The 27,518-nt window shown below is 42.9% G+C and overlaps 1 protein-coding gene across 17 annotated transcripts in view; it reads right to left on the bottom strand.

Annotated features, from left to right (window-relative positions):
- Positions 1 to 27,518, bottom strand: part of LOC140458399 (leucine-rich repeat and immunoglobulin-like domain-containing nogo receptor-interacting protein 1) — a 548,017-nt gene that overhangs the window by 24,917 nt on the left and 495,582 nt on the right. Inside the window, exon 8 of one of the 17 annotated variants that reach the window (XM_072552885.1) lies at positions 3,398 to 3,542. The exons of the other annotated variants lie outside the window; for them this stretch is intronic. The gene's annotated coding sequence lies outside the window, so the exon portion shown is untranslated. The remainder of the gene's footprint in view (positions 1 to 3,397; positions 3,543 to 27,518) is intronic. 17 annotated transcript variants of the gene reach the window in all.

The raw sequence follows: 27,518 nt of genomic DNA, 5'->3' as shown, positions 1-27,518 counted from the left end.
TCAGACTGTAATCTAAACACCCCCCCATCATAAAGCATCTCTCTAAACCCACTCTCTAACCCGTCTTTAAAGCTTCTCTCTAAAGCCCCTCACTCACCCACTTTCTAACCTGTCAAGAACATTGTGTCTGAATGTATCACTACCTGTATGGTAACTGTACCATTCAAGTTCGGAGATGGTTACAGAGAGTGGTGAACTCGGCCCGGACAATCACAAAGGCCAACCTCTCATCTATAGAATCCATCTACCAGGCCCACTGTCAAGGAAAGGCCACCAGCATTCTCATAGATCCAGCCCACTCTGGCAAACCTCTACCGTCAGCGAGAAGATACAGAAGCCTGAACACACGCACCAGCCGGTTTCACAACAGTTTCTACCCTACTGTTGTTAGAATACTGAATGGACTCACAAACTCTTGACATTCGCCTGTACCTGTGTTTTTGTTTTTGCCGCTGTTTCCCTATTATTTACTATCTCTGCTACCCAACTCTGTGATCTGCCTGTATTGCTCGCAAGACAAAGCTTTTCACTGTGTCTCAGTACGCGTGACAATAAATTCAATTCAATTCAGCTCCCCCCCTCTAATGTTTCCCCTGTCTAACCCCCTCTCTAAACACTCCCTACCTAACGCCTCCCTCTAATCCTCCTCTCTAACCCCCCTCTCCAACTCCTCTTCTCTAACCTCCCCTCTCTAACCCCCCTCTAACCCCTGCTTTCTAACGCCCCTCTCTTAAACCCTCTGTAACCCCTTTCCCTAACTTCCCTCTAAACCCCCCCCAGCCTCTCTCTCATCCCCCCAATCCCCCCTTCACCCCTCCAACCTCCCTCCAGTAATCCCCCCACCTCCAAAGTCCCACCTCACTCTCAGGCAGTACATTCCAGAACCTAACTACTCACTGCACGATCAAGGTCCTCTGTGTGATCTCCTTGAATCTGTGCCCTCTTGCCTGATCCTTTCAGAGTTGGAGCAGTTTATGGTGATCTGCACAGACCTTTCACACACAAACAGGTCTCCTCCCCACCTTCTCTTCTCTCAGGATCACAGCCCCAGCTTCTCCAATCTATCCACATTCCTCATCCCTGAAACCTTTCTCATCAGTTTGTTTCTGCGCTCTCTCTAATGCCTCCACACCCACTGAGTTGACCCTAATGGGTGTCTTTTTAATAAACAATTAGTATTCGTTAAAACGTGGGAGTTTCCTGTCTGTTAGGCATCACCTCCCCTGACACAGAGACTGTTAAAAAGAAACAAAGACGATCAAAACAATGACAGAAAACAGAGGTTTGGAATAAACAGCTCATTCTTGTGTTGACAGGCGTGAGCAGCGGGGGACTGCAAGGATCTACTGGGTACCAGCTGGTCACAATCTTCATCGATGATCTGGACGTGGAGACCAACTGCAATATTTCCAAGTTTGCATATGATACAAAACTCGGTGGGGTGTGAGCTGCAAGGATTTATACAGAGCAAGAACAATCTGGAAAGTATGAAGTTATCCAGGAGGATTAATGGTGCAGGGTATGTCTTAAACACAGAGAGATTACAAACTGTTCATGTTCAAAGGGACCTGGGTGCCCTTGTTTGTAAGTCACTGCAAATTCAGCAAGCAATTCCCAAGGGAAGCCTTATGTTAGCCTTCACCTCAAGAGCATTTGAGTACAGGAAATGAGAAGGCTTGCTTCAATTGTTTGGAGCCTCTGGAGTATGGGGTACAGCCTGACCTTCTCCTGTAAGGAAGGGTATGCTTTCCATTGAGACAATACAACCAGAGGGTCACCAGACTGATTCCTGGGAATGGTGAGAGTATCCCATCGGGAGAGATTGTGGAGACTGGGCCTGGATTCTCTGGAGGCAACACTTAAAAAAAAATGGATAAATGGAGTAGATGAAGGAAGGATGGTTCCTCCTGGAAGTGGATACTCACACCCTGGGACACAGTCTCTGAGTAAAAGGCAAGCCATTGCAATGATTAGGAACCAGTTCACTCAGAGGGCAGTTTGAGGCAGCTGCACCATTACAGTAACTTCAAGATGGCGACTCTGATAAATTTCTAGTTGCTACTGACAACAAAGGACATGGGGATAGTGTTTTGAGGTGGATAATCAACCATTATTTTAAATAGTGCAGCAGACTTGAGGGGCAGAATGGCCTACTCATTCTATAATGGCTGACATAGTGTGCTCCATCTCATGCCTCCAGAAAAGTCACGTGAGAGAGATGGAAGGAGCCAACGGCAGCCATCTATCCCAATGGCTGCCTCCAATCAGGATCCCCGGATGGAGCATGCTATTAGTGAGTCAATGACCACAATGGAAATCATGTCACCATAGCATCACCATATTGATAACCCATACTGGACAGTTTACATTTAAACGACAAGTGAATGAATCCATGACTGAAGCAGATGAAAGAACACTAGGGAACAGAGGGACAGGAAGCCATTCCACCCAACTGTCCCCAACTCCCTACCTCTCCATCCTCTACTCCCCAATTAGCAGCAAATGTTTCTCTCTATCTCCAGTATCTGTCTGCTCAACATATTCAGAAATTAGTTTAAATCACCTATTAATCTCTAAAGTTCCAGGGAATACAACACCCTGGATTTACTTTATCTCTCCTTGTGATTTAGCCCTGGGAGTATGGGACATCTCAGTCACAGACTGGAGATAGGAAAAGAGGACATTGATGAGGCCACTTTTGGAATACTGTATTCACTTCTGGTCTCCCTGCTATAGGAAGAATGTGCAAAACTTGAAAGGGCGCAGAAAAGATTTACAAGGATGTTGCCAGAGTTGGAGGGTTTGAGCTGTAGGGAGAGGTTGAATAGGCTGGGGCTGTTTTCCCTGGAGCGTCGGAGGCTGAGGAGTGACCTTATAGAGGTTTATAAAGTCATGAGGGGCATGGATTGGATAAATTGACAAGGTCTTTTCCCTGGGGTGGGGGAGCCCAGAACTAGAGGGCATAGGTTTAGGGTGAGAGGGGAATGATATAAAAGGGACCTAAGGGGCAACTTTTTCACACACAGAGGGTGGTCCGTGTATGGAATGAACGGACAGAGGATGTGGTGGAGACTGGTACAATTGCAACATTTAAGAGGCATTTGGATGGGTATATGAATAGGAAGGGTTTGGAGGGATATGGGCCGGGTGCTGGCAGGTGGGACTAGATTGGGTTGGGATATCTGGTCGACATGGCTGAGTTAGACCGAAGGGTCTGTTTCTGTGCTGTATATCTCTATGACTCTAGGCTAGCCTTATGAAAATGGATTACACTCTGGGGGATATTATCAGTGAACACGGCTCTAACTATGTCCAATACGCCTGTTGTTGTGGTCAAGATCAGAATACATCTTGCAGGTCATACTTCCCTTACTCAAATTGCAGCAATATTCCTCACCCGAATCCGAGTCGATGTACACTCCTTGTCTGTCCTCAGCCGTGTGGGTTATTACGGATTGTTCTCTCAGTGGTTTAGGAATTGCTGTCAGGCAGTTCTCTCATTCCAAATATTCACCGGGGCATTATCTCCTCGTTCCTCACCCCTGCATTCCAGATATCACAGTGACAGAGGATTCTATCCACTCAGAAAAACCTCATTCACATCACCCAGCTGTTCTCAAACTGATCTCCAAATTCACAGTTTCATTCTGATTGGGCATTTATTCCGTATTCTGTTTACTGACTGTGTCTGGATAACAGACCAAAATCCTACCTTTTATCATTTAAACAGGAAGCGGTTCACAGAAGTTCCATCTCACAATCTCCATTGCTGTTTTCCAATGGGATGGAGGGATGGAGTTTTGCAAGGGATCAGAGGCTGTTATTTGCCTTCCAAATAAAAGTCCTAACAATCCATCCATCCCAGTCCACTCCCTGCATTGCTGGGATCCTCTCTATACACCCTCGCTGCTGGGGATCCCCATTCTCTCACCCCACCCCACATCTCACTCCCACTGCCCCCACCTTGTGAAACTCCTCTCCCACTGCAATCTCCTGCTATTTGTTTCGGGGGTCCTCTCACAGGTGTGATGCATGACTATATGGGTGTCTGTGCATTTTCATATATGTTCTTGTGTATGTGTGTGCACATGCATACATGCATGTAAGTGTGTGTGTGTGCATGTGTACGTGCGTGCATGTGCACGTGTGTGCGTATACATGTGTATATGTATATGTACATGTGTGAGCACGTGTACATATGTGTACATTTCCATGCATGTGTACATGTGCCTGTACATGTGTGTATGTATGTGTGTGAGCATTGGTGTGCATGTGTGTATGCATTGTGTGTAAGTACGTACATATGTGCATACGTGTGTGTATGTACATATGTGTGCAATTGTGCATGCGTGTGTGCGTACATGTGTGTGCGCATGTGCATGTGTGTATGTGCTTGTGTATGTGTGCGTACGTGTGTGTGCACGTGCACGTGTGTGCGTATGTGCGTGCGCATGTGTGTACGTACATGTGTGTGTGTGCACGCATGTGTGAGTACGTGCATGTGCCTGTGTGTACGTAGTGTATGTGCATGAATGTGCTTGTGCGTATGTGTGTGCACATGTGTGCGCATGCATGTATATGTACGTGTGTATGTGTGTATGTGCATGCGTGTGTACACGTACATGTGAGTGTGTACAAGTGTGCATGTGCGTGTGTATGTGCATGTGCCTATGAGTGTACGTGTGGATGTACACGTGTGCATGAGACGGTGGAAAAATGTCAGATGGTGAAAACAAGGTCAGACAGGGACCAGCCGCTGTAATAGGGAGAGGTATCAGTGAGTGCACTCAGAAACTTCAAAAGACAAGGAACTGATTGTGGAATAAATATAGGAAAGGTTCAGTTGCCTGCCTGATGTCTCCACGCTCTGTCACTACTCCATACACTACCTGTGCTAGAATTGCAAAATTAATTGTTTTAATTGCATGCTTTTAATTGGTAGATTGCTGGTTGTGGTTTGGAGTATTAGTGAATTCACTGTCAACACTAATTAAAGCAATCAGTGTCTTTGAAAAGCAGTAATTCTCATCAAACTACATCTGCTTTCAGTGCAGTACATCCTGTGAATGGCACAGCATTGCAAAGTAGCATCACTGTGCTATTACATGCTGCTCCTACATCACTTGTCCTTGTCACACTTACTTATTATTTAGATCAAAGAGGGAGCTTCAATCCAGGCTCACAGTGTGAGTGGTTGGATGGCAGCAGTTGTGAAAGTAGTTGTTAATCTGCTGGAGTAATGGCAAATGGGGTGGTACACTCGCAGTCCAGCTCCAGTCAGGCCACTTGGACATGTCAAACAGCTGAGAGCCACACTGCAGGCTTACACTGTGCCTCTGGGCATCCTGGGGTCAGCCAGTGAGTTGGAACTGGAATGTCACTCACTGCAGGACTCTCAGTAGACAGCCTATGGAGGCTATTCTGTTCAGTAAAAAAGCCTTTCGAAAAACTGCAGCTCATTCCATACGTGGGGCATATGTGGAATGAGCTGCAACAGGAAGTGGTAGAGGCAGGTACAATTACAACATTTAAAAGGCATTGGATGGTACATGGATAAGCACTGGATAGGAAACGTTCAGAGGGATATGGGTTGAAAACGTGGTGCTGGAAAAGCACAGCAGGTCAGGCAGCATTCGAGGAGCAGGAGAGTTGACGTTTTGGGCATAAGCCCTTCATCAGGAATGTTCTGATGATCAGTCACCAGACACAAAACATTGACTCTAAAATATCAGGACAGTGCGCACTGCACTCTCCTCACCTGAGAGGGATATGGGCCAGATGCTGGTAAATGGGACTAGTTCAGTTTAAGAAACTTTGGATGAGTTGGGCTGATGGCTCTGATCCATGTTCTGTGACTCTCTGACTCTTCAGCGAACTATAATAAAGTGCCACAATTAAATTTTAAAAATATTTCTCCAGAAAAAGGCACCGAGTGGAAAAATAATTCCATCTTAGAAATTATGAAAATTAAATCTATGTCTGCCAGTACTGACAGGATAATTATCTAGTTATCTCAACTGTGGGGAAAACTGGCAGTTTGAATGCATTCAGGTGTGGGCCTGGAAATTAACAACAAAATCAGAAATTGCTGGAGAAACTCAGCAGGTCTGTCAGAATCAGTGGGAAAAAAGCAGAGTTAACATTTCAGAACATCTGTTCTGATGATCAGTCACCAGACGCAAAATATTGATTCTAAAACATCAGGACTGTGTGCACTCTCCTGATCTTCAAAGGACAAGGGAATGGGATCACAATGGGAATGTAGAATCCCCATGTACAGCCTGACATCCTACACCGTGACATTAAGGTCCAGGTGGGAGGAAGAAGCTCAGATTTTGGAAACCTTTAATGGAAGGAGCTGGAGTGAGGTAGAGCTGGTGCTCAAGGTGTGACTGGTAAAAACTATCCCAACGATCTGAAGAATCCATTGGTAGATGGACCAAGAGATGTGATTTATTGAAACAAAACTAGCTTTAGAGTCACAGAATCATAGGGATGTACATCACGGAAACAGACCCTTCGGTCCAACTCGGTGAAAGTGAGGGCTGCAGATGCTGGAGATCAGAGTCAAGATTAGAGTGGTGTTGGAAAAGCACAGCAGGTCAGGCAGCATCCGCTGAGCAGGAAAATCAATGTTTTGGGCAAAAGCCCTTCATCAGGAATCCCTTCGGTCCAACTCGTCCATGCCGACCAGCTATCCTAACCTAATCTGGTCCTATTTGCCAGCACCTGGCCCATATCCCTCCAAACCCTTCCCATCCATATATCCACCCAGATGTATTTTAAATGCTGTAATTGTACCAGCCTCTACTATTTCCTCTGCTAGCCCATTCCACAGATGCTGTGTGGGAAAAGGTTGCCCCTTAGGTCCCTTTTATATCTTTCCCCTCTCACCCTAAACCTACGACCTCCAGTTCTGGATTGCCCCACCCCAGGGAAAAGACTTTGTCTATTTATCCTATCCATGCCTCTCATGATTTAAAAAACTTCTATAAGGTCATCCCTCAGCCTCCGACACTCCAGGGAAAACAGCCCCAGCCTGTTCAGCCTCTCCCTGTGGCTCAAATCCTCCAACCCTGGCAACATCCTTGTAAATCTTTTCTGAACCCTTTCAAGTTTCACAACATCTTTCTGATAGGAAGGAGACCAGAATTGCACGCAATATTCCAATAGTGGCCGAACCAATGTCCTATACAACTACAACATGACCTCCCAACTCCTATACTCAATACTCTGACCAATAAACGAAAGCATACAAAACTTCTTCACTATCCTATCTACCTGAAACTCCACTTCCAAGGAGCAATGAACCTGTACTCCAAGGTCCCTTTGTTCAGGAATGCTCCCCAGGTCCTTACCATTAAGTGTATAACTCCTGCTAAGATTTACTTTCCCAAAATGCAGCACCTCACATTTATCTGAACTAAACTCCATCTGCCACTCTGATCAAGATCCTGTTGTAATCTGAGGTAACCCTCTTCGTTGTCCACTACACCTCCAATTTTTGTTTCATCTGCAAACTTACTAACTATACTTCCTATGTTCACATCTAAATCATTTATATAAATGACGAAAAGTAGAGGGCCCAGCATCGATCCTTGTGGAACTCCACTGGTCACAGGCCTCCAGTCTGAAAAACAAACATCCACCACCACCCTCTGTCTTCTACCTTTGAGCCAGTTCTGTATCCAAATGGCTAGTTCTCCCTGTATTCCATGAGATCTAACCTTGCTAATCAGTCTCCCATGGGGAACCTTGTTGAATGCCTTACCGAAGTCCATATAGATCGTGTCCATCGCTCTGCCCTCATCAATCCTCTTTGTTACTGAGACAGGCCCTTCAGTCTTTGATGTTGCACCGGCCTGTGGAACCAATCTGAAGTATTCTACACTATTCCAGTTTCATCCATTTGTTTATCCAATGACCATTTAAATGCCCTTAAAGTTGGCGAGATAGCTATTGTTGCAGGCAGGGCATTCCACACCCCTACTACTCTCTGAATAAAGAAAATACCTCTGACATCTGACTTATATCTATCAACCCTCAATTTAAAGCAATGTCCCCTTGTGCTAGCCTTTTTCAAAAAACTCAATCAAGTTTGTGAGACATGATTTCCCACGCACACAGCCATGTTGACTATCCTTAATCAGTCCTTGCCTTTCCAAATACATGTAAATCCTGTCCCTCCGGATTCCCTCCAACAACTTGCCCACCACCGAGGTCAGGCTCACCGGTCTATAGTTCCCTGGCTTGTCCTTACCACCTTTCTTAAGTAGTGGCACCACGTTAGCCAACCTCCAGTCTTCCAACACCTCACCTGTGACTATCGATGATACAAATATCTCAGCAAGGGACCCAGCAATCACTTTCCTAGCTTCCCACAGAGTTCTAGGGTGCACCTGATCAGGTCCTGGGGATTTATCCACCTTTATGTGTTTCAAGACATCCAGCACTTCCTCCTCTGTAATATGGACATTTTTCAAGATGTCACCATCTATTTCCCTACATTCTATATCTTCCCCACAATAAACATTGATGCAAAATACTCATTTATTATCTGCCCCATCTCCTGCTGTTCCATACAAAGGCCACCTTGCTGATCTTTGAGGGGCTCAATTTGCTCCCGAGTTACCCTTTTGGCCTTAATGGATTCTCCTTAACTGTATTTGCCAAAGTTACCTGATGTTTCCTTTTTGCCCTCCTGATTTCCCTCTTGTATATACTCCTACTGCCTTTAGATAGCAGTAATATCATTGCATTAATTTAAAATTATATATTACATCATTATCATCATTAATGCAAGACTGTCAAATCATCCTGTTAATACAATACTCCTACATGACTGTGTGTCATATCACAGTGAAAACAATATTGTGATATCACAGTGTTATTATAAAGGTAAGGGTAAAATCGCCATAGACCTTTCAGACCAGAGGGCTGCTCTCACTAGAGAGAGAGAGAGAGAGAGAGAGAGAGAGAGAGAGATGACTAGTGTTGAGTTTAACCTGAGGGTCACCATGCCTTTGGTGAGGACAGAGATTGAGAAGGAGAGTCCTTCATGGGAACCAGAGCTGCTGATGGGACTAATACAATGCTATGATACATCACCATTAGTACAGTACAATGATATCACGGTCCATCTGAGCACTATCATCTCATTGTTAGTACTGTACAACACAAACGTATCTCCACTTATATATCACTGTCAGATCATTGTGTTCATACAATCCTATAATTGCACAGTTAATATATTACTCTCACAGCACTATGTTAACATGTCACTGTCAGATCATCATGTTAACATATAGCTATCATCTCCCCGTTAATATTATAGTGTCATATTGACTTTCATATAAAAACATATCTTGCTACCGTGATAATATGACACTATGATAACACCATTAATATACTACTGTCATATCATGGTGGCATTAAATAACATGATAACACCACGAATATAATACTCTCACATCACCATCATACCACTATTAATATAAGACAATTATATCACCATTAACATCATAGGAACATATCTCCATGTTCATGGAAAGCTGTCTTATAATGGTAATATATATGATCACATCACCATTTATATACACTGTCATATCTCCACATTAATATAATGCAACCATATCACCATGTTAAAAAAAGTTGTCCTTATATCATTCTGTTAATACAGGTCTGTCATATCCCCACGTGAATACCATGCAATAACACAGCATGAACATAATACGATTAGGCCACGTCCATACCCTCTCACATTACCCTCTTCACAGACGCTATATAAGCACCCTGTTTATATCCTTGTACATCCCCACCTGAATATAACACTGTCTCCCCATTAATACAACACCCTCAGTCCCCATTAATACAACACCCTCACTCCCCATTAATACAACACCCTCACTCCCTATTAATACAACACCCTCACTCCCCATTAATACAACATCCTCACTCCCCATTAATACAACACCCTCACTCCCCATTAATACAACACCCTCACTCCCCATTAATACAACACCCTCACTCCTCATTAATACAATACCCTCACTCCCCATTAATACAATAGCCTCACTCCCCATTAATACAACACCCTCACTCCCCATTAATACAATACCCTCACTCCCCATTAATACAACATCCTCACTCCCCATTAATACAACACCCTCACTCCCCATTAATACAATACCCTCACTCCCCATTAATACAACACCCTCACTCCCCATTAATACAACACCCTCACTCCCCATTAATACAATACCCTCACTCCCCATTAATACAACACCCTCACTCCCCATTAATACAACACCCTCACTCCCCATTAATACAACACCCTCACTCCCCATTAATACAACATCCTCACTCCCCATTAATACAATACACTCACTCCCCATTAATACAACACCCTCACTCCCCATTAATACAATACCCTCTCTCCCCATTAATACAATACCCTCACTCCCCATTAATACAACACCCTCACTCCCCATTAATACAATACCCTCACTCCCCATTAATACAATACCCTCACTCCCCATTAATACAATAACCTCACTCCCCATTAATACAATACCCTCACTCCCCATTAATACAATACCCTCACTCCCCATTAATACAAGACCCTCACTCCCCATTAATACAACACCCACACTCCCCATTAATACAACACCCACACTCCTCATTAATACAACACCCTCACTCCCCATTAATACAACATCCTCACTCCCCATTAATACAATACCCTCACTCCCCATTAATACAATACCCTCACTCCCCATTAATACAATACCCTCACACCCCATTAATACAACACCCTCACTCTCCATGAACACAACACCCTCACTCCCCATTAATACAACACCCTCACTCCCCATTAACACAACACCCTCTCTCCCCATTAATACAACACCCTCACTCCCCATTAATACAACACCCTCACTCCCCATTAATACAACACCCTCACTCCCCATTAATACAACATCCTCACTCCCCATTAATACAACACCCTCACTCCCCATTAATACAACACCCTCACTCCCCATTAATACAACACCCTCACTCCCCATTAATACAACACCCTCAGTCCCCATTAATACAATACCTTCACTCCCCATTAATACAACACCCTCAGTCCCCATTAATACAATACCCTCACTCCCCATTAATACAACATCCTCACTCCCCATTAATACAACACCCTCAGTCCCCATTAATACAACACCCTCACTCCCCATTAATACAACATCCTCACTCCCCATTAATACAATACCTTCACTCTCCATTAATACAACACCATCACTCCCCATTAATACAACACCCTCACTCCCCATTAATACAACACCCTCACTCCCCATTAATACAACACCCTCACTCCCCATTAATACAACACCCTCACTCCCCATTCATACAACACCCTCACTCCTCATTAATACAACACCCTCACTCCCCATTAATACAATAGCCTCACTCCCCATTAATACAACACCCTCACTCCCCATTAATACAATACCCTCACTCCCCATTAATACAACATCCTCACTCCCCATTAATACAATACCCTCACTCCCCATTAATACAACACCCTCACTCCCCATTAATACAACACCCTCACTCCCCATTAATACAATACCCTCACTCCCCATTAATACAATACCCTCACTCCCCATTAATACAACACCCTCACTCCCCATTAATACAACACCCTCACTCCCCATTAATACAATACCCTCAGTCCCCATTAATACAACACCCTCACTCCCCATTAATACAACACCCTCACTCCCCATTAATACAACACCCACACTCCCCATTAATACAACACCCTCACTCCCCATTAATACAACATCCTCACTCCCCATTAATACAACACCCTCACTCCCCATTAATACAATACACTCACTCCCCATTAATACAACACCCTCACTCCCCATTAATACAATACCCTCACTCCCCATTAATACAATACCCTCACTCCCCATTAATACAACACCCTCACTCCCCATTAATACAATACCCTCACTCCCCATTAATACAATAACCTCACTCCCCATTAATACAATACCCTCACTCCCCATTAATACAATACCCTCACTCCCCATTAATACAAGACCCTCACTCCCCATTAATACAACACCCACACTCCCCATTAATACAACACCCTCACTCCCCATTAATACAACACCCACACTCCCCATTAATACAACACCCTCACTCCCCATTAATACAATACCCTCACTCCCCATTAATACAACATCCTCACTCCCCATTAATACAATACCCTCACTCCCCATTAATACAATACCCTCACACCCCATTAATACAACACCCTCACTCCCCATTAACACAACACCCTCACTCCCCATTAATACAACACCCTCACTCCCCATTAACACAACACCCTCTCTCCCCATTAATACAACACCCTCACTCCCCATTAATACAACACCCTCACTCCCCATTAATACAACACCCTCACTCCCCATTAATGCAACATCCTCACTCCCCATTAATACAACACCCTCACTCCCCATTAATACAACACCCTCACTCCCCATTAATACAACATCCTCACTCCCCATTAATACAATACCCTAACTCCCCATTAATACAATACCCTCACTCCCCATTAATACAACACCCTCACTCCCCATTAATACAATACCCTCAGTCCCCATTAATACAACACCCTCACTCCCCATTAATACAACACCCTCACTCCCCATTAATACAATACCCTCACTCCCCATTAATACAACACCCTCACTCCCCATTAATACAACACCCTCACTCCCCATTAATACAACACCCTCACTCCCCATTAATACAACATCCTCACTCCCCATTAATACAACACCCTCACTCCCCATTAATACAATACACTCACTCCCCATTAATACAACACCCTCACTCCCCATTAATACAATACCCTCACTCCCCATTAATACAATACCCTCACTCCCCATTAATACAACACCCTCACTCCCCATTAATACAATACCCTCACTCCCCATTAATACAATAACCTCACTCCCCATTTATACAATACCCTCACTCCCCATTTATACAATACCCTCACTCCCCATTAATACAAGACCCTCACTCCCCATTAATACAACACCCACACTCCCCATTAATACAACACCCTCACTCCCCATTAATACAACACCCACACTCCCCATTAATACAACACCCTCACTCCCCATTAATACAACACCCTCACTCCCCATTAATACAACATCCTCACTCCCCATTAATACAATACCCTCACTCCCCATTAATACAACACCCTCACTCCCCATTAACACAACACCCTCACTCCCCATTAATACGACACCCTCACTCCCCATTAACACGACACCCTCTCTCCCCATTAATACAACACCCTCACTCCCCATTAATACAACACCCTCACTCCCCATTAATACAACACCCTCACTCCCCATTAATACAACACCCTCACTCTCCATTAATACAACACCCTCACTCCCCATTAATACAATACCCTAACTCCCCATTAATACAATACCCTCACTCCCCATTAATACAATACCCTCACACCCCATTAATACAACACCCTCACTCCCCATTAACACAACACCCTCACTCCCCATTAATACAACACCCTCACTCCCCATTAATACAACACCCTCAGTCCCCATTAATACAATACCTTCACTCCCCATTTATACAACACCCTCACTCCCCATTAATACAACACCCTCACTCCCCATTAACACAACACCCTCTCTCCCCATTAATACAACACCCTCACTCCCCATTAATACAACACCCTCACTCCCCATTAATACAACATCCTCACTCCCCATTAATACAACACCCTCAGTCCCCATTAATACAATACCTTCACTCCCCATTAATACAACACCCTCAGTCCCCATTAATACAATACCCTCACTCCCCATTAATACAACATCCTCACTCCCCATTAATACAACACCCTCAGTCCCCATTAATACAATACCTTCACTCCCCATTAATACAACACCCTCAGTCCCCATTAATACAATACCCTCACTCCCCATTAATACAACATCCTCACTCCCCATTAATACAACATCCTCACTCCCCATTAATACAATACCTTCACTCCCCATTAATACAACACCCTCACTCCCCATGAATACAACATCCTCACTCCCCATTAATACAACACCCTCAGTCCCCATTAATACAATACCTTCACTCCCCATTAATACAACACCCTCACTCCCCATTAATACAACACCCTCAGTCCCCATTAATACAATACCTTCACTCCCCATTAATACAACACCCTCACTCCCCATTAATACAACACCCTCACTCCCCATTAATACAATACCCTCACTCCCCATTAATACAACACCCTCACTCCCCATTAATACAACACCCTCACTCCCCATTAATACAACATCCTCACTCCCCATTAATACAACACCCTCAGTCCCCATTAATACAATACCTTCACTCCCCATTAATACAACACCCTCAGTCCCCATTAATACAATACCCTCACTCCCCATTAATACAACATCCTCACTCCCCATTAATACAACACCCTCAGTCCCCATTAATACAATACCTTCACTCCCCATTAATACAACACCCTCAGTCCCCATTAATACAATACCCTCACTCCCCATTAATACAACATCCTCACTCCCCATTAATACAACACCCTCACTCCCCATTAATACAACACCCTCACTCCCCATTAATACAACACCCTCAGTCCCCATTAATACAATACCCTCACTCCCCATTAATACAACATCCTCACTCCCCATTAATACAACACCCTCAGTCCCCATTAATACAATACCTTCACTCCCCATTAATACAACACCCTCAGTCCCCATTAATACAATACCCTCACTCCCCATTAATACAACATCCTCACTCCCCATTAATACAACACCCTCAGTCCCCATTAATACAACACCCTCACTCCCCATTAATACAACATCCTCACTCCCCATTAATACAATACCTTCACTCCCCATTAATACAACACCCTCACTCCCCATTAATACAACATCCTCACTCCCCATTAATACAACACCCTCAGTCCCCATTAATACAATACCTTCACTCCCCATTAATACAACACCCTCACTCCCCATTAATACAACACCCTCAGTCCCCATTAATACAATACCTTCACTCCCCATTAATACAACACCCTCACTCCCCATTAATACAACACCCTCACTCCCCATTAATACAACACCCTCACTCCCCATTAATACAATACCCTCACTCCCCATTAATACAACACCCTCACTCCCCATTAATACAACACCCTCACTCCCCATTAATACAACATCCTCACTCCCCATTAATACAACACCCTCACTCCCCATTAATACAACACCCTCACTCCCCATTAATACAACACCCTCACTCCCCATTAATACAATACCCTCACTCCCCATTAATACAACACCCTCACTCCCCATTAATACAATACCCTCAGTCCCCATTAATACAACACCCTCACTCCCCATTAATACAACACCCTCACTCCCCATTAATACTACACCCTCACTCCCCATTAATACAATACACTCACTCCCCATTAATACAATACCCTCACTCCCCATTAATACAACACCATCACTCCCCATTAATACAACACCCTCACTCCCCATTAATACAACATCCTCACTCCCTATTAATACAACACCCGCACTCCCCATTAATGCAATACCCTCTCTCCCCATTAATACAACACCCTCACTCCACATTAATACAATACCCTCACTCCCCATTAATACAACACCCTCACTCCCCATTAATACAACACCCTCACTCCCCATTAATACAATACCCTCACTCCCCATTAATACAACACCCTCACTCCCCATTAATACAATACTCTCAGTCCCCATTAATACAACACCCTCACTCCCCATTAATACAACACCCTCACTCCCCATTAATACTACACCCTCACTCCCCATTAATACAATACCCTCACTCCCCATTAATACAACACCCTCACTCCCCATTAATACTATACCCTCACTCCCCATTAATACAATACCCTCACTCCCCATTAATACAACACCCTCACTCCCCATTAATACAATACCCTCAGTCCCCATTAATACAACACCCTCACTCCCCATTAATACAACACCCTCACTCCCCATTAATACAACACCCTCACTCCCCATTAATACAATACACTCACTCCCCATTAATACAACACCCTCACTCCCCATTAATACAACACCCTCACTCCCCATTAATACTACACCCTCACTCCCCATTAATACAATACCCTCACTCCCCATTAATACAACACCCTCACTCCCCATTAATACAACACCCTCACTCCCCATTAATACAACATCCTCACTCCCTATTAATACAACACCCGCACTCCCCATTAATACAATACCCTCTCTCCCCATTAATACAACACCCTCACTCCCCATTAATACAACACCCTCACTCCCCATTAATACAACACCCTCACTCCCCATTAATACAATACACTCACTCCCCATTAATACAACACCCTCACTCCCCATTAATACAACACCCTCACTCCCCATTAATACAACACCCTCACTCCCCATTAATACAATACCCTCACTCCCCATTAATACAACATCCTCACTCCCCATTAATACAACACCCTCACTCCCCATTAATATAACACCCTCACTCCCCATTAATACAATACCCTCACTCCCCATTAATACAACACCCTCACTCCCCATTAATACAAGACCCTCACTCCCCATTAATACAACACCCTCACTCCCCATTAATACAACATCCTCACTCCCCATTAATACAACACCCTCACTCCCCATTAATACAACATCCTCACTCCCCATTAATACAAGACCCTCACTCCCCATTAATACAAGACCCTCACTCCCCATTAATACAACATCCTCACTCCCCATTCATACAAGACCCTCACTCCCCATTAATACAACACCCTCACTCCCCATTAATACAACACCCTCACTCCCCATTAGTACAACACCTTCACTCACCCATCATATCACCCTGTTCATACTGTCAGTCTGGTTATATGCAATAGTTCCGTCCCCATGAGATTTCGCGTTATGAAAAATATCGCATCATGTCAGCGCTGTTTAAGCTAATGGGACTGGAATCATGGTATAATTAATACAGGTGAGGAAAGGACACATCGTACAAATAACACTCTAAATTATTCAATCGTGTTGAAGCTAAATCATTTTCAAGAAACATGCATTATAGCAAAACAAACTGTATAATAGTTTCATATCACCCTGTTAGTACAACACCCTCAGATTACCCAGTTAGTACAACACTCTCATATCACCATGTTAGTACAACACCCTCATATCACGCTGTTAGTACAACACCCTCGTATCAGACTGTTCGTACAACACCCTCATATCACCCTGTTATTACAACACCCTCAGATTACCCTGTTAGTAAAGCACGCTCATATCACGCTGTTAGTACAACACCCTCGTATCACACTGTTAGTACAACACCCTCATATCACCCTGTTAGTATAACACGCTCATATCACGCTGTTAGTGCAACACCCTCGTATCACACTGTTAGTACAACACCCTCATATCACCCTGTTAGTATAACACGCTCATATCACGCTGTTAGTGCAACACTCTCATATCACGCTGTTAGTACAACACCCTCATATCACCCTGTTAGTAAAGCACGCTCATATCACGCTGTTAGTACAACACCCTCGTATCACACTGTTAGTACAACACCCTCATATCACCCTGTTAGTATAACACGCTCATATCACGCTGTTAGTGCAACACTCTCATATCACGCTGTTAGTACAACACCCTCATATCACCCTGTTAGTACAACACCCTCATATCACGCTGTTAGTACAACACCCTCTGATTACCCTGTTAGTATAACACCCTCATATCACCCTATTAGTACAACACCCTTATATCACGCTGTTAGTGCAACACTCTCATATCACGCTGTTATTGCAACACCCTCATATCACCCTGTTAGTACAACACCCTCAGATTACCCTGTTAGTACAACACCCTCATATCACCCTGTTAGTACAACACTCTCATATCACGCTGTTAGTACAACACCCTCAGATTACCCTGTTAGTATAACACCCTCATATCACCCTATTAGTACAACACCCTTATATCACGCTGTTAGTGCAACACCCTCATATCACTCTGTTAGGACAACACCCTCATATCACTCTGTTAGGACAACACCCTCAGATTACACTGTTGGTACAACATGCTCATATCACACTGTTAGTACAACACCTTCAGATTACCCTGTTAGTACAACACACTTATATCACGCTGTTAGTACAACACCCTCAGATTACCCTGTTAGTATAACACCCTCGTATCACACTGTTAGTACAACACCCTCATATCACCGTTAGTATAACACGCTCATATCACGCTGTTAGTGCAACACTCTCATATCACGCTGTTAGTACAACACCCTCATATCACGCTGTTAGTACAACACCCTCATATCACCCTGTTAGTACAACACTCTCATATCACGCTGTTAGTGCAACACCCTCAGATTACCCTGTTAGTACAACACCCTCATATCACGCTGTTAGTACAACACCCTCATATCACCCTGTTAGTATAACACCCTCATATCACGCTGTTTGTACAACACCCTCAGATTACTCTGTTAGTACAACACTCTCAGATTACCCAGTTAGTACAACATCCCTCATATCACCCTGTTAGTACAACACCTTCATATCATGCTGTTAATATTACCCTGTAAGTTACAATACCCTCATGGGAAGCTGTTATAGTACTCTCATGTTACCCTGTTAGGACAACGCCCACATATCACTGTGAAGACAGGGTCATCATCCTGTTAATGTAGCACTCTCATATCACCATGTTAATACAACTCTGTGACATCACTCTGAGTGTAAAACTTGATATCACCCTGATAATATAACACTCGCATATCACCCTGTTAATACAGCAATCTCATATTTCCCTGTTAATGAAACATTCTGATATCTCCTTGTTAATACAGCACTCTCATATCACCCTGTAATACAGCACTCTTATATCCCCCTATTAATGTAAGACTCTTGCATCCCCCGTTAATTCAACACTCTCAGATTCCCTGTTAATTTAACACTCTTATATCCCCCTTTTAGTACAGCACTTTCATATCCCCCATTAATTCAGCACTCTCATATCCCCCTGTTAATGTAACACTCTCATATCCTGTTGTTAATACAACTCCCTCATATCCTTCTGTTAATGTAACACTCTCATGTCACCCTGTTAATACAGCATTCGCAAATCCCCCGTTAATGTAACACACTGATATGTGTCAGTATTGCAGTTGAACAAAGGGAACTATGGAGCTATGGGAGGAGCAGGCCTAAGTTCAATGGTACAATACCCCATCAGGGATGGCAGTGGAACAACAATGACAGGTATTTCTGGATATAATGCAGATGGTGCAGGATCAGTCCTTTCCAAAGAGGAAGAAAGATCCGAAGGGGTGTCGGGGTGGCTGTGGCTGACGAGGGAAGTTAAGGACTGTATAAAGATAAAAGAGAAGAAGTATAACATAGCAGAGGTGAGCAGGAAACCAGAGGACTGGGAAACTTTTAAAGGGTAACAGAGGATAACTAAAAACTCAATACGTGGAGAAAAATTGAGGTACGGAGGCAAATTGGCCTAAAATATAGAGGAGGATAGTAAAAGCTTTTTTAGATATGTGCAAAGAAAAAAATGGTTAAGACTAAAATTGGGCCCTTGAAGATAGAATTGGGTGAATTTATTATGGGGAACAAGGAAATGGCAGAAGAGTTGAATAGGTCCTTTGGATCTGTCTTCACTGGGGAAGACACAAGCAACCTCCCAGATATAATAGTGGCTAAAGGACCGAGGGTAATGGATGAACTGAAGGGTTTATATTAAGGAGGAAATGGTGTTGGATAGACTGTTAGGTCTGAAGGCTGATAAGTCCCCAGGACCCGATGATCTGCATCCCAGGGTACTTAAGGAGGTGGCTCTAGAAATTGTGGATGTATTGGTAATCATTTTCCAATGTTCTATAGATTCAGGATCAGTTCCTATGGAATTGAGAGTGGCTAATGTTGTCCCGCTTTTCAAGAAAGGAGAGAGAGAGAAAACAGAGAATTATAGACCAGTTAACTTGACCTCAGGGGTGGGAAAGATGCTGGAGTCAGTTATAAAAGATGAAATTATGACTCATTTGGATAGCAGTAACAGGAGAGGTCAGAGTCAGCATAGATTTATGAAGGGGAAATTGTGCTTGACTAATCTTCTGGAATGTTTTCAGAGTGTAACTATGAAGATGGACAGGGAGAGTCAGCGGATGTAGTGTACCTAGACTTTTAGAAAGCCTTTGATAGAGTCCCGCATGGGACATTAGGGAGCAAAATTAGGGCAGATGGTATTGGGGGCAAAATACTGACTTGGATTGAAAATTGGCTGGCTGACAGGAAACAAAGGGTAGTGATAAACGGGTCCCTTTCGGAATGGTTGGCGGTGACCAGTGGGTTACCACAAGGTTCAGTGCTGGGACTACAGCTTTTTACAATATACATTAATGATATAGATGAAGGCATTAAAAGTAATATTAGCAAATCTGCTGATGACACAAAGCTGGGTGGCAGGGTGGATGTGAGGAGGATGTTATGAAAATACAGGATGACTTGGACAGGTTAGGTGAGTGGACAGATGCATGACAGAAGCAGTTTAATGTGGATAAATGTATGGTTATCCACTTTGGTGACAAGAACAGGAAGACAGATTACTACCTAAATGGAATCAAGTTAGGTAAAGGAGAAGGACAACTAGATCTAGGTATTCTTGTACACCAGTCAATGAAAGCAAGCATGTAGGTACAGCAGGCAGTGAAGAAGGCTAATAGCATGCTGGTCTTCATAACAAGAGGAATTGAGTTTAGGAGCAAAGAGGTTCTTCTGCAGCTATACAGGGCCCTGGTGAGACCACACCTGGAATATTGTGTGTAGTTTTGGTCTCCACATTTGAGGAAGGACATTCTGGCTATTAAGGGAGTGCAGCGTAGGTTCACGAGGTCATTACCCGGAATGGTGGGACTATCATATGTTGAAAGATTGGAGTGACTGGGCTTGTGTACACTTGAGTTTAGAAGGATGACAGGGGATCTGATTGAGACGTATAAGATTATTAAAGGACTGGACACTTTGGAGGCAGGAAGCATGTTTCCGCTGATGGGTGAGTCCTGAACCAGAGGATTCCGTTTAAAAATAAGGGGTAGGCCATTTAGAACAGAGATGAGGAGAAACGTCTTCACCCAGAGAGTGGTGGGTGTGTGGAATGCTCTGCCCCAGAAGGCAGTGGAGGCCAAGTCTCTGGATACTTTCAAGAAAGAGATGGATAGAGCTCTTAGAGATAGTGGAATCAAGGGTTATGGGGATAAGGCAGTAACAAGACACTGTTATCACCCTGCTAAGACATGACCCTCTCTCGCTAGTATCCTTACATACAGATAAGGAAGGACACCACTTCAACTGGGGCAACACACCCTTCCGAGGACAAGCCAAACAGAGACACGCACGAGAATTCCTAGAAGTATGACATTCCAACCAGAACTCTATCAACAAACACATTGCGTTAGACCCCATCTACCATCCTTTAGAGAGAAAACAGCAGGAAATGACATCAGCACAGGAAATGACATCACCAACCCAAAGAAACCCATATATACAAATAGAAAGTAGGAATTATCAGCAGTGCTTCACCTGGAGGCCCACTGAAGATGTTACCTAGTAGGGTGATGAAAATGTCTGAAAATGAACAGCGAGCAAACCAACATTCAGAACCTCAACCTGAGCTACAAATCTTCTCAAAATTCTCATATCACCCTCTTAATACAGCAGTCTCATACCACCCTGTTCATACAACATTCTCATATCCCCCTGTTAATATAACACCCTCATATCACCCTGTTAACAAAGTACTCTCATATCCCCGTTAATGTAACACTCTCATATCACCCCGTTAGAACAGCACTCTCATATAACCCTGATAATATAGCACTCTCATTTCCCCCTGTTAATAGAGCTTTCTCATATCCCCCTGTTAATGTAAGACTCTTGCACCTCTTGTTAATACAACACTCTCAGATTCCCTGTTAATTTAACACTCTCATATCCCCCTTTTAATACAGCACTTTCATATCTCCCGTTAATTCAGCACTCTCATATTCCCCTGTTAATATAGCACTCTCATATCCTGCTGTTAATGTAACACTCTCTTATCACCCTGTTAGTACAGCACTCTCATATCTCACTGTTAATACAGCACTCTCATATCTCACTGTTAATGCAGCACTCTCATATTCCCCTGTGAATACAACACCCTCATATCCCTCCATTAATAATACACTCTCATATCACCCTGCTAATACAGCACCCTCGTATCCTCCTGTTAATGAACACTCTCATATCCCCCGTTAATGTAACACTCTAATGTCGTCCTGTTAATATTGCACTCTCATGTCCCCCTGTTAATACAGCACTCTCATATCCCCATGTTAATGTAACACTCCCATATCTCCATGTTAATGTAACACTCTCATATCCCCCTTTTAATACAGCATTCTCATATCTCCCTATTAATGTAAGACTCTTGCATCACATGGTTAATGCAACACTCTTAGATTCCCTGTTAATGTAACACTCTCATGTCACCCTGTTAATACAGCAATTTTAATATCCCCCTGTTAATACAGCACTCTCATATCCCCCTGTTAATATTGCACTCTCATATCACCATGTTAATATAGCACTCTCATATCTCCCTGTTAATACAGCACTTTCATATCCCTCTGTCAATACAGCACTCTCACATCCCCGTTAATGAAACACTCTAATATCACCCTGTTAATACAGCACTCTCATATATCCCTGTTAATGTAACACTCTCATATCACCGTGTTAATACAGCACTCTCATATCATCCAGCTAATAGAGCACTCTCATATCCTGCTGTTAATATGACTCCCTTATATCCCCCTGTTAATGTAACACTCCCATATCCCCATGTTAATGTAACACTCTCATATTCCCCTATTAATACAGCATTTTCATATCTCCCTGATAATGTAAGACACTTGCATCCCATCATTAATATAACACTCTCAGATTGCCTGTTAATGTAACACTCTCATATCCCCATTTTAATACAGCACCCTCATATCACCCTGTTAATATAGCACTTCCAAACCCCCTGTTAATACAGCACTCTCATATCACACTGTTAATACAGCACTCTCATATCTCCCTGTTAATGTAACACTCTCATATCACCCTGTTAATACAGCACCCTCATATCACCCAGCTAATAGAGCACTCTCATATCCTGTTGTTAATATGACTCCCTCATATCCCCCTGTTAATGTAACACTCCCATATCACCGTGTTAATACAGCACACTCATATCACCCAGCTAATAGAGCACTCTCATATCCTGCTGTTAATTTGACTCCCTCATATCCCCCTGTTAATGTAACACTCTCTTATCACCTTGTTAGTACAGCACTCGCATATCTTCCAGTTAGTGTAACACCCACAAATCATTCTGTTAATAGAGCACTCTTATATCGCCCTGTTAATAGAGCACTCTCAAACCACCCTGTTAGTTCAGCACTCCACATCACTCTTTTAATCTAATACTCTCATATCACCCTGTTAATACAATACTGATATATCCTACCGTTAATATAACCTTCTCATATCCCCCTGTTAATACAGCACTCTCATATCACCCTGTTAATACAGCACTCTTATATTAAACTGTTAATACTGCACTCTCATATCCCCCAGTTAATACAGAACTCTCATATTACACTGCTAATACTGCACTCTCATATCCCCCCATTAATGTAACAATCTCATTTCCCCCTGTTAATACAACACTCTCACATCCCTCTGTTAATGTAAGACACTCGTATCCCCCTTTAAATACAGCACTCTCAGATCACCCTGTTAATACAACACTCTCATATTCCCTTGCTAATACAGCACTGCCATAACCCCCGTTAATGTAACACTCTCATATCTTCCTGTTAATACAACACTCTCATATCCCCAGTTAATATAACACTCTCATATCCCCCTGGTAATTCAGCAATGTCAACTCCCCCTGTTAATGTAACACTCTCAAATACCCTGTTAATATAGCACTCTCATATCACACTTAACACTCTAATATCACTGTTAATACAGCCCTCGCATATCCCCCGTTAATGAAACACTCTCATATCACGCTGTTATTGCAGCACTCTCATATCACACTCTTAATGTAGCACTATCATATCCCCCTGTGAATACAACACCCTCATATCTCCGTTAATACAACACTCTCATATCACCCTGTTAATGTAACACTCTCATATCCCCCTCTGAATGTAAAACTCTCATATCCTCCTGTTAACACAACACTGCCATATCCCCAGTTAATGGAACACTCTCATATACCCTGTTAATACAGCATTCTCATATCCCCCTGTTAATACAGCACTCTCATATTACACTGTTAATACTGCACTCTCATATCTCCCCGTTAATGTAACACTCTCATATCCCCCTGTTAATACAGCATTCTCATATCCCCCTGTTAATACAGCACTCTCACATCCCTCTGTTAATGTAACACTCTCATATCGCCCTGTTAATACAGCATTCTCATATCCCCCTGTTAATACTGCACTCTCATATTCCCTGTTATTGCAACACTCTCATATCGCCCAGTTAATACAACACTCTCACATCCTTCTGTTAATGTAACACTCTCATTTCCCCCTGTTAATACAACACTCCCAAATTCCCTGTTAATTTAACACTCTCGTATCCCCCTTTAAATACAGCACTCTCAGATCACCCTGTTAATACAACACTCTCATATTCCCTTGCTTATACAGCACTGTCATAACCCCCGTTAATGTAACACTCTCATATCTTCCTGTTAATACAACACTCTCATATCCCCAGTTAATATAACACTCCAATATCCCCCTGGTAATTCAGCAATGTCATCTCCCCCTGTTAATGTAACACTCTCAAATACCCTGTTAATATAGCACTCTCATATCACACTTAACACTCTAATATCACTGTTAATACAGCCCTCGCATATCCCCCGTTAATGAAACACTCTCATATCACGCTGTTAATGCAGCACTCTCATATCACACTCTTAATATAGCACTATCATATCCTCCTGTGAATACAACACCCTCATATCCCCGTTAATGCAACACTCTCATATCACCCTGTTAATGTAACACTCTCATATCCCCCTTTTAATACAGCATTCTCATATCTCCCTATTAATGTAAGACTCTTGCATCACATGGTTAATGCAACACTCTTAGATTCCCTGTTAATGTAACACTCTCATGTCACCCTGTTAATACAGCAATTTTAATATCCCCCTGTTAATACAGCACTCTCATATCCCCCTGTTAATATTGCACTCTCATATCACCATGTTAATATAGCACTCTCATATCTCCCTGTTAATACAGCACTTTCATATCCCTCTGTCAATACAGCACTCTCACATCCCCGTTAATGAAACACTCTAATATCACCCTGTTAATACAGCACTCTCATATATCCCTGTTAATGTAACACTCTCATATCACCGTGTTAATACAGCACTCTCATATCATCCAGCTAATAGAGCACTCTCATATCCTGCTGTTAATATGACTCCCTTATATCCCCATGTTAATGTAACACTCCCATATCCCCATGTTAATGTAACACTCTCATATTCCCCTGTTAATACAGCATTTTTATATCTCCCTGATAATGTAAGACACTTGCATCCCATCATTAATATAACACTCTCAGATTGCCTGTTAATGTAACACTCTCATGTCCCCATTTTAATACAGCACCCTCATATCACCCTGTTAATATAGCACTTCCAAACCCCCTGTTAATACAGCACTCTCATATCACACTGTTAATACAGCACTCTCATATCTCCCTGTTAATGTAACACTCTCATATCACCCTGTTAATACAGCACCCTCATATCACCCAGCTAATAGAGCACTCTCATATCCTGCTGTTAATATGACTCCCTCATATCCCCCTGTTAATGTAACACTCCCATATCACCGTGTTAATACAGCACACTCATATCACCCAGCTAATAGAGCACTCTCATATCCTGCTGTTAATATGACTCCCTCATATCCCCCTGTTAATGTAACACTCTCTTATCACCTTGTTAGTACAGCACTCGCATATCTTCCAGTTAGTGTAACACCCACAAATCATTCTGTTAATAGAGCACTCTTATATCGCCCTGTTAATAGAGCACTCTCAAACCACCCTGTTAGTTCAGCACTCCACATCACTCTTAATCTAATACTCTCATATCACCCTGTTAATACAATACTGATATATCCTACCGTTAATATAACCTTCTCATATCCCCCTGTTAATACAGCACTCTCATATCACCCTGTTAATACAGCACTCTTATATTAAACTGTTAATACTGCACTCTCATATCCCCCTGTTAATACAGCACTCTCATATTACACTGCTAATACTGCACTCTCATATCCCCCCATTAATGTAACACTCTCATTTCCCCCTGTTAATACAGCATTCTCATATCCCCCTGTTAATACAGCACTCTCATATTACACTGTTAATACTGCACTCTCATATCTCCCCGTTAATGTAACACTCTCATATCCCCCTGTTAATACAGCATTCTCATATCCCCCTGTTAATACAGCACTCTCACATCCCTCTGTTAATGTAACACTCTCATATCGCCCTGTTAATACAGCATTCTCATATCCCCCTGTTAATACTGCACTCTCATATTCCCTGTTATTGCAACACTCTCATATCGCCCAGTTAATACAACACTCTCACATCCTTCTGTTAATGTAACACTCTCATTTCCCCCTGTTAATACAACACTCCCAAATTCCCTGTTAATTTAACACTCTCGTATCCCCCTTTAAATACAGCACTCTCAGATCACCCTGTTAATACAACACTCTCATATTCCCTTGCTTATACAGCACTGTCATAACCCCCGTTAATGTAACACTCTCATATCTTCCTGTTAATACAACACTCTCATATCCCCAGTTAATATAACACTCTCATATCCCCCTGGTAATTCAGCAATGTCATCTCCCCCTGTTAATGTAACACTCTCAAATACCCTGTTAATATAGCACTCTCATATCACACTTAACACTCTAATATCACTGTTAATACAGCCCTCGCATATCCCCCGTTAATGAAACACTCTCATATCACGCTGTTAATGCAGCACTCTCATATCACACTCTTAATATAGCACTATCATATCCCCCTGTGAATACAACACCCTCATATCCCCGTTAATGCAACACTCTCATATCACCCTGTTAATGTAACACTCTCATATCCCCCTGTTAATATAACACTCTCACATCCTCTGTTAATGTAACAC

Source organism: Chiloscyllium punctatum, chromosome 33, assembly GCF_047496795.1.
Source record: "Chiloscyllium punctatum isolate Juve2018m chromosome 33, sChiPun1.3, whole genome shotgun sequence".
Classification (NCBI taxonomy): Eukaryota; Metazoa; Chordata; class Chondrichthyes; order Orectolobiformes; family Hemiscylliidae; genus Chiloscyllium; species Chiloscyllium punctatum.
This window is presented reverse-complemented; position numbering and strand designations above follow the sequence as displayed.